Consider the following 9,943-nt stretch of genomic DNA (forward strand, 5'->3'; position numbering starts at 1 on the left):
GAACCTCTTTAGTTAAAACCACAATGACACATTAATCCAACTAGTGATCTAGTCAACATGATTTCTTAGCTTGACGGCACTGTGCCATACTCAAAAACAGCAAACACATATCATTATGTGCCACCTTAAAGGGGCATTTCACCGCTGGAAGAAACTGTCACTCAATGTTAATAGTATTTGTAGTAGATAACAGTAGCACAATTTGAAATGTGCACCCTATGGCCAGAAAAATAATGAAGTCTGTGTGTTTGACTAGGGTTTGACTGGATTGCTGAATTCTTACAATGCGGAGTGGAGAGGGGGGGCACTTCCCCTCCTTGTGGAGAGGGGGGGCACTTCCCCTCCTTGTGGAGAGGGGGGGCACTTCCCCTCCTTGTGGGATGCTGCATGGAGGTGTGACTTTGTAGTCCAGGAAGGAAGTGAGACTACATTTTCATGTGTTTCAGGTTTTTGGTCATGGCGTCATGACTAAAATATCAAAAAAACTATATTACACACATAAAAACCCCAGGAAAGTGTTTCTTGTGTCCTAAACATCATTAAAATGAGCTCTGGTTGCAAATGGGGTGAAGTGGCCCTTTAAGTCCTGCTAATGCTTGAGACAGTGAGACCTGTACTCATCTGTGGAGCACTTTTGAAATGTTTGTACTAATAGACACATATAATAATATCTAGAATCTTGATAACTTGCTCCCGAGCCACGCTATACATACATGTTTTTCCCCTAGAAATGATTCACTGGAATGCCAGGTTGATCAAAATAATATGCATAGCTACCGTTAGTTAAATTCCTACAAAGTCTTCAGACTGTATACGTCTTCAGTACTTTGGGTTTGGACAGACAAACTGCAACTGGTGGGTGGAGGCATATGGTGGTGTTATTCCTAGTTTGTGTGTGTGTGTGTGTGTGTGTGTGTGTGTGTGTGTGTGTGTGTGTGTGTGTGTGTGTGTGTGTGTGTGTGTGTGTGTGTGTGTGTGTGTGTGGTCAGCCACGTCACTACAGTGTGATTGGATAATTGTCATAAACAGGATCAAGCAGGCGGAGGCTGGCGCTGGGGGCTTGTTAGGCCTCAACCAATCACTTTGAAGTGGGCTCGACTTACACCCCACCCCTCTCTCTCTCTCTCTCTCTGTCTCTCTCTCTCTCCATCACTCTCTCTCTTTCTCTCCATCAATCTATTTCTCTCTCACTATCTCCATCTCTCTTATCACTCTATACCTCTCTTTCTCACTCTCTCTCCACCCCCCTCCCTCTCTCTCTGGCATTGTCCTTGTTTCCCAAGACTGTCTCTCTGTGTGCCCCCCACCCACCCCCTGTCAATGATAATGGTCACACGGTATTCTATTGTGACCTGTGTTTAACCCCATATAGCGTGTCTACTGCAGGTCACGTGTGGTGGTGGTGGTGGGGGGGGGGGGGGGGGGGGTCAAAGCTGCCAGTGTGGCACAATGAATGAATGTATAGAAAGAGAAATCTCTGGTATTTTAACCACATGAACCCTAGTGTCCCTTTTTGTGGGCAAACATAATTTTCTTAATGACTTAACGACTATTTTATTGAAAATGTAAACGTTGCTGTGATACAAATGGTTAAATATATTTGTGGTGATCAGCAAGAACATTTTTATCACGGAGAACACCATACTTTATAGATACAGAGACCCAACCCACACCCCTTCCAAAAAGACAACTATGAAAAAAGTGGGAAAAAAGAAGGAAAAAAAAGTGGGGCGAACATTCTCGTAGATAGATAAAAGCTCATAGATCGATATTAGCCAATCTACAATCTCACAACATGATGCGTTGTTAGCTTGTAGATTTGTTATTTTCACCAAATAGATTAGGTGTGTAGAGGTTAAATAAAATCACACCCGTGTGAAGTGAGGGGCGCTCTTATCATAGATCATCATGAATCAGCGCATACTGGCCAATCAGAATGCCTGTTGCCACAACTTTACGTCATATTTGGCGGACATTCATTGTCAATGTCATTTAATGTTTGTGTTGCGGACATTTACGTCATATTTGGTGGACATTTGACCTAATTTCTCCTTTCATTGTTGATGGCAAATAATAAAATATGAGAGAAAAGATGACATACATTTTCCCTTCATTGTCAATGGCATTTCAAGTTTGTGTTGCGGACATTTTGTGGGGACAAAAGCTGTATATAGGAGGGGCTAGCGCCCCTCAAAAAGGAGGGGGCCCAGTATAGAGTCCGGGGGGAACCCAGTCTTTAAGTGGTTAACGAAGTACGAGACTCAACTTTTTACTATGTTTATTTGCTTCAAGTACAACTTAAGTGACAACTGACAAGGACAAACAGTGTCCTTTTCTGACTGAAGCTATACACTTTCAATGAGAGCGGTGTCATTTCCGCAAATTTAAGGATTACTGTATGTATGACAAGGTGTCAGGACGCGAAAAGGTTAAACAATCAAAGGAGGTTGTAACACTCTATAACTATAACTTTATAACGATCTAATTAAAACATTTGTTGTGAAAGATATGTGATAAGGGCTACAGGGCCTTGTTAGGACATTTCTATACTATAGGGGAAGATTCATATTATACAACACTGTGTATGTTTGAGTAAATATGCTTGTTTATTAGACTGATGGACACGGACTAGCTAGGAGATTGCTTCAACTGTCTTGCGCCTGAAATGCTATATTAAGAATGATGAAACATGATGACATATATCTGGACATGTGAATGACCAGCCAATGATACTTGCGTCTAAAGGTCTGGGATTCAAATAGAGGTGAAAGAACAGACTGGACCTAGCTAAGTCCGGTGGAAAATGATACACAGAGATGACCAATTACTCAAATTATTATTATTATTAAGTACAATGAAAGGCAATACTCAGGGATACAGATTAGTCTCAGACTGGCATAAAAAATAATGATTACAAGGATGCATATCCCGAAATGAATAAGAACAGCAAATTAATATGAATAAAATAAATACGATCCTGTTATTTCACAAATTAAATATATGAATTCGCTCCACAGCAGGTTGTCTGGGCGCGTCCTGAAAGACGGTAGGTCAGTCGTCGCTGATCCACCGGAGAGCTCTGACCTTATCTATATCACTATATCAAAACAGCGCTGGGCTGCGGCCTTGTGTTTCAAGTCGCTCATGCACAGCCAGTGTGCTGAACACTCTTATAAGTCATGGTAAATACTTTAAAGGTCTACTTTATCTCATCAGACTGCAGCATGAATTCTGATGATGGAGGCAGGATGCTCATATTGAAACACCTTGTGAGTGGAAGTGGAAGATTTCACTGCCGGATGGTCTATAAAAGCACCCATGGGCCATGAGGAACTGCTAGAAAGAAAAAAGGAGTGGGAAGACAGAGAGAAAGAATATAAGATAATCCACATACTGTATCCTATATATACCATAACATAATAAGCAGTCTGCAGTAAGTATGTACAAGAGGTTAGTTGGACATAGGTGAATAAGAGTGGCAGTGTCATGTTCTGTCCTTGAGTTAAACTCTGGCCACTCCCACATGCCATGCAATCTTACCGATCATTCCCAGTTACACACCTGTATCCATTGCCTCATTAGCCCTGCAAGTGCCTGACAATTACTCAATGTGTCCATTCCACTGCAGCTTGCAGCCTACGGTATATCTCATTCTGTTCACTCACTCACTGCCATATCCTAGTTGTGTTGTGTTGTGTTGTACAAGTGTGTGTGCTAATGCTATATGACTCTGTCTGCTCTGTTGGTAGCTGTTATCACTAGACTTGACCTGCTTTGTCCGTCATCTGCTTCTGGGTCCTCCCCTGTCCTGACACATTGTGACAGGTAAGTTCACATAGCAGCAGGTATGAGGTCAGACATGGTGCAAAAGGTATAGCAGCGCAACGGCAGGTGCATATAAGAAGGTAACCGCATGAGGCAAAAATAAGCAGCGTAAGGGAAACACGGATAACAATCCACATGGTGGATCCACAAAGGACAGGCAGTTCTCACAGGGAACAATCCACACGAAGGAGGTAATCCAACATATAGGCCTACTGTAGCCTCAGTTTTTTGCCATGCACCAAATAGCTGACCTACAAGCTCACAACACCACACTGTGACAGCTGTGTGGTCAGCTATTTTCCACCGTTGTACAAAAATGTATAACTACTAGTACTAGCTAGCTATAGGATCACAGGGGAAAAGAGATGCTGTGGACCTTCTGGAACAGGTGCATGTGCCAAAATAACAAAAGTCACAAAACCAACAGGTTTTCACTCTACTCTCAGTTTGAGCTAATGAGCTTTGTGAAATCTAACAACTATACAACTACGGATAATTTTTGGTTATCCCTTAAGACAGCATTATATGTGACTCAGTGACTCAGTGTCATATGTATCCTATATGATAACAGCACGGTGCATAAGCGGGCAACGAAAGGGGGTGTTGTTAGCTTGTAGAACATATTTCTGGCACGTGACACCCTCATGATATGGACAGTATGGAGTATACATTAGGCTTAAGTTTCAAAACACATTCAAAGCTGTTTTTCAACTTCTCCCCCTCATCCCTTATCTTGACTGATCCTCACTAGAGCAAAGGTCGGGAGAGTCTACGTGTGAGGGGGGGGGGGGGGAGAGAGAGAAAGAGATTGAGTTTGGAAACAAGCAGGACAACTTTGTCTTTGAAGATTGGTAGCAGAGAGGTAATGAAAGAGACAAATTGTGTGCATTGCGTCTGGCTGGCGTGTTGTGCAACAGCTCGACATTGACGGGGGAATGTTAAACCTTGACCCTTCCTTCCCTCTAGCTGTCTGACCCTCAAGCCTGATTTATATTTTGTGATGTGATGGTGTCTCATGCCGGAAATCAGATGTACAAGCTCACAATGCAAGGCGACACGTTGCGAGCTTGTATAGATCTGCTATTTTGGGCATATGGGTCACCGGTGTGGAAAGAAACAAAGTACAAATCTGGCTTTACTCCACTTTTGTGCCTTCACTGTTTGTTCTGCTGTCATTCAACCTCCATGTTTTTGTGGCTGGGTGTGGATTGTTTGACGTCATGTTCGTGTTTGTCTATGATATATGTCAGGGGGTTTGGGGACATGGGGGGTTGGACTATCACATGAGTTACTTCCTTCTGCTGACAGACTGTTCGAGAAGTTGTCAAGGTTTGCGAGATTAGCCACGGACAGACAGACAGACAGACACACACCCTTTTCACAGAGCCACGCTATCCTATATTGAAATTGGCCGGACCACGCCGTCACACTCATGTCATTATGACTCAGCCATAACCATATAAGGACTGGAGTTCCAAATGCATCTACGACCAAATATGGAGTGTGTTGTCTAACGTGTCGCCAGGGCATCAGGCGCAAACAAATCAGTCAGCGCAATACTGTATATGGCCACAAAATAGGGCGTGCGCATATGGGCATATACTGATGACATCAGAGATCTCCATATGGGAATAAAAGGGACAAGGACGGAGACATTCAGAGATATCCATGGGTATATCCGTTGGATCGACGGTGAACCGTAGGTGTGAGGGATGTGCAGCGTACCCGCCCGAACTCTAGACTAGATTTAAGGGCCCGAACCTCTAGTTAAAATCCAGAGTGCCAATTTTTGACTGTAAAAATGTAATTGTAAAGGTCAACATTGACACTCTCTTCGTTAAATAACCGTTAAAACCCTCAACCCAAATCAATAGTCCTGCACTAGTGTCCAGGGCTTATTAAACCACATAAAAGCGTTCAGTTCAGTATTGTTGAGTTCAGTTCTTCATCATCATACTTCATCATGTCAAAATTGAACGTAAATGTAAACGTGACAGTCTGTCACAACAACAAATGCATTTGTACCCTGGTACCAAAGCAAAACTCCTTCCAGATGACTTGTTGCACAACACAAAGTATGTGTGCCACAATGTTTATGAGGCAAATAGGGGGCATATGGCATTATTATTCGATGTTTAGACAAAGCTGATAATGCCTATAGCAACTCTCCATAGCAGTTTCCGGTTTAGTGTTACTCTATCTGTATTCTGTAGTATCTAACTTGTATTTAGGAACATTCCGCGTCTAGTTCTGATTATGGGGACGGAAAGCAGACCTGTCCCAGACGACCAGAGATGTCTGGATGGTTCATGATATAGCACAAATGTATAGCACAAAATACTTGAAGGAAATGTATTTTCAATGTATATTCAACAATGCTTCATGAACCAACTGTAGTATTTTGAAATAAATTATTTGACAGACAGGGGGTCAGTGTAAAGCTCTAAGAACTGGAGCGCGATTATGATCCACCTTCTTGCTATTATGAACTGGAGCAGCAGCGTTCTGAATCAGCTGCAGCCATGTGATCGATTTTTTTTGTAAGGCTATACCTTCTGAAATATGAGCCCATGTTGTCTTTCTCCTCTCCTCCCATCATAAATGCATATACACACAGTTCATTCACTTTTATAGCAGGGCTGTCCATTGGTCCAATGATTAATCATATCAAATGCAATTGATGTCAAAATGTCTGCAATGAATGGATCGAGTCTCATCCACAAATACAGATTTGTGGTGGTTTTCTGCAGCATCCAATTGATCTCCATCACCCTCAAAACAGAATATCAAACTTAAATCTTTCACGACAGGCACCTTGAGGCTTGAAACGGGACATTCCTGAACATACTCATGCCGCTGGCATGCCTTTCAAAATACACCAAGTAAATCTGTTTCACAGAGACCTTGTGACCTGTATTACACAGTACTGGCCAAGAGCAGGAATTCATTATATATTTCTTGTTTACCTCATCTCCTAAGGTATCTTACTGGTTGGTTACTGTTTTTTAATTTTATTTATTATTTCAAGGACCACCATTATGATTTGTATTAGGCCAAAGATCCTCATTTGATATGATTTTTACCCGGACCCAGGACCTGTATTTAAGAACACAGTATTTGGTCTGATAATCCGATATGGTCTGGTATGTACTGTAGGTACTGTATGTACGGGTCTGAGTCTGATCAAAATATACTTTCTTGTAGGCTACATTCTCTAGTGGTGTTAATTATTAGGGGCTGTAACGCCCTCTTCATTCTCAAGGACCCCTGGAGGCCCATAAGACCCCATGCTGAGAACCACCGCCCTACCTCACTCACAATGGTAATGATGAAATCATGTAGGTCAAGTGGCTGAGTTTCCCCAAAGGAAATATGCATAGTGAGTGTGGTTGCGTGTGGTTCTAATTTCTTTGATGCTGAAGTATAGGCCTATAAACATGTACCGGTATGTTTAATTTCAACGTTTTTATATTTAAATAAATATTTTCACGATTTTTCAAAAATAGCAGACCTACAAGCTCGTAGTGCGTCACTCGGTGGCGCGCTATGAGCTTGTAGATCTGCTATTTTTCAATGGATAAATTATAACATAATGTTTAAAACACCAAAAGGGGTTAAAGTCTGCTTGCAGTAAAGGCTTTGCAGTAACATAAAGGCAACAGTAACATTTCTGATACAGGGATGATGAGAAAGCTGATAAAGCTGATATCTAATGCATTATTAACATACTTACCTGTATGCTACAATGCAATTAAACTGAACGGAGCTTTATTATGAGAAAACATACGTTTACTGTACAGTGCCAAAGCTAGTGTCACGTGATACATTGTAACTAGCTTATAAATATTATAGTCAAGAATGCTTTCACAACAAAATTACAACATATTATATCATGTAAAAATGCAATGTAAACTGTATAATGCAGCCTTATAAGTACTTATAATGCAATCATATAGCCTGGCTCCTGCAGACCCTATAGACCCTGCCTACTGCCTGAGTGGACTCTTGACCTTCAGTCTGACAATCAGGCTAATCATAATACATCTTAAAGTGTTTTTATAATGACTTATACTGTAAGATCAAGGTCATATATTTCAGAATTGCTGGACACTCCACAGCCATTATTATTTTGGCCAGGATCATAGTGTATTATAATTCTTGCTCAAAATATCTGAAAGTATCCAGCAATTGTGAACTATTATATACATAATATATGTAAAATGCGTTTGAATAATTATGTTAGAATTAGTGTAATAAAAGCATACACAGGTTATAAGCATACACAAGTTATATTATGTAATAGTTGCGAAACAGTGAGCACTTACTATGAGACCTAGCAGATCATGTCTGTCTGTGTGTCTGTGTGTGTCCCCCCCCTTTGTGCCCATATATGGAGCTGAGTGATTTGTTTGTGATTGATGCAACACACTCCATATTTGGACGTATAGCTGCTTTGGGGACTCCTTATATGGTTATGGCTAACTTAACTTAAAAATAACTTAACTTAAAAAAAGAATAACTTAAAAATAAATCTTAAAAAACCCCAAATATATACGAGCTGCATTCGCTTCCCGTGTTTGCGCGTCTTACTGGTTTACTGTGTGTTATCTAGTGACATTCAGTATAATGTTGAAGACATCTCTCTTGTCATTGTGGGGAAGACGGAAGTGTTAATCATTGAGGACTGTCTGGAAATTAGCATGGAAAATAAATGAGCTATTAGCAGGTGTAGATGTGTTTAGTCAAAGTCCACTGACAATACATAAACAGTACATTAATAAATATAAATATAGTCCAAATGTACATAGACAGTCTAGTAGTATAAGCAGAACAACATGTCAATGTGTGGCATTGTTAGCTTGTAGATCTGCTATTTTCTTGATGTGACACCGGCCATCGTACAACGAAGTGTAAATCAGGCTTAACCCATTCAAACCGGGAACCCACCTGTGTCATTTTGGATTTTGTCTAAAGATAGCTGATATACACGCTCACAGCGAGTAACTTCACTACACCTGGGTCGGATGAAATTCACCGGAAAACCTGCCTGAAAAAAATCACACCCGTGTGAACTGAGTGGTGCAATCCCCCCCCCCACCTCTCTCTCTCTCTCTCTCTCTCTCATTAGCAGGCAACAGAGCATGCAGCATGCACTATCCCTCTCTGTTTATGGCGCCCCCTACTGGTACTAATAAGTCATATACTCGTGCTCATGACCAATGATACATAGGTAGGTACAGTACGCACGGACATTGCTGGTTGTAGGAGTGGTTGCCCCACTCAAAAACAAACCTATACCTTCTATGTTGTCACTGTCACTGAGCATCATGAAAGTACTGAAGCAGAGCCATTGAAGGAGAGTTACGACATCTCTGTTCACTTCATGGGGCCATGCAGTCCAATGGCAGCTCCGTGCAGATCAGGGTCGGCTATCCGGAGCTGAAGAGTGACAAAGTCCTGGAATGGAAATTGACAGAATGCACTGGACTCAGGCAACAGCCCAGCTTTAATGCTCTTAAATCCCTTCATTTTAGATTGGTTTTTTTTGTAATAGTACAACATAAACATTACAGTGACTTTAGTTGTCACTGTACAATATACTTTAAACAGTGGTCATGTTGAACACATGCCTAAAATTGCTGATATTTGCGACACTCTCATTGGAAACTATGTATTTCAAACTCCAGCTTAATTGTCACACTCTGCTTGACTAGAGTTGCGCCACTCTCCTAGTCTACACCACTCTGTACTGAAGGACCCACCTCAGACATCAGCAACATTATGAAAATTTCAAAGACATAATTTGTCCTGGTGAAAATCACCCATGTTTAGTGTTTTAGGGTTAAATCATTTTTAAATCTTAAACACAAATCTTCTCTTCTGGGATTTTAGCACAAAACTCCAACGGGAGCTGTTGTTTTGACGCCTTGTACCACACTAGTGTTGCAAATCAGTGGAACACAGTGGCGTTAATCCAGAATTGGTCGATGTCACCGCATGTGCCACATACTATACAATGAATGTACAAAACAACAATAAAATGTACAAAAAACTTTCAAAAGGGAACATTGCTGTCCCGAGGGCAAACAGGCAGGTGCTCTAACACTGTCTATCTGTC

The sequence above is a fragment of the Protomyctophum bolini genome (genome assembly GCF_963924005.1).
Source record: "Protomyctophum bolini genome assembly, chromosome: 5".
NCBI classification, from domain to species: domain Eukaryota; kingdom Metazoa; phylum Chordata; class Actinopteri; order Myctophiformes; family Myctophidae; genus Protomyctophum; species Protomyctophum bolini.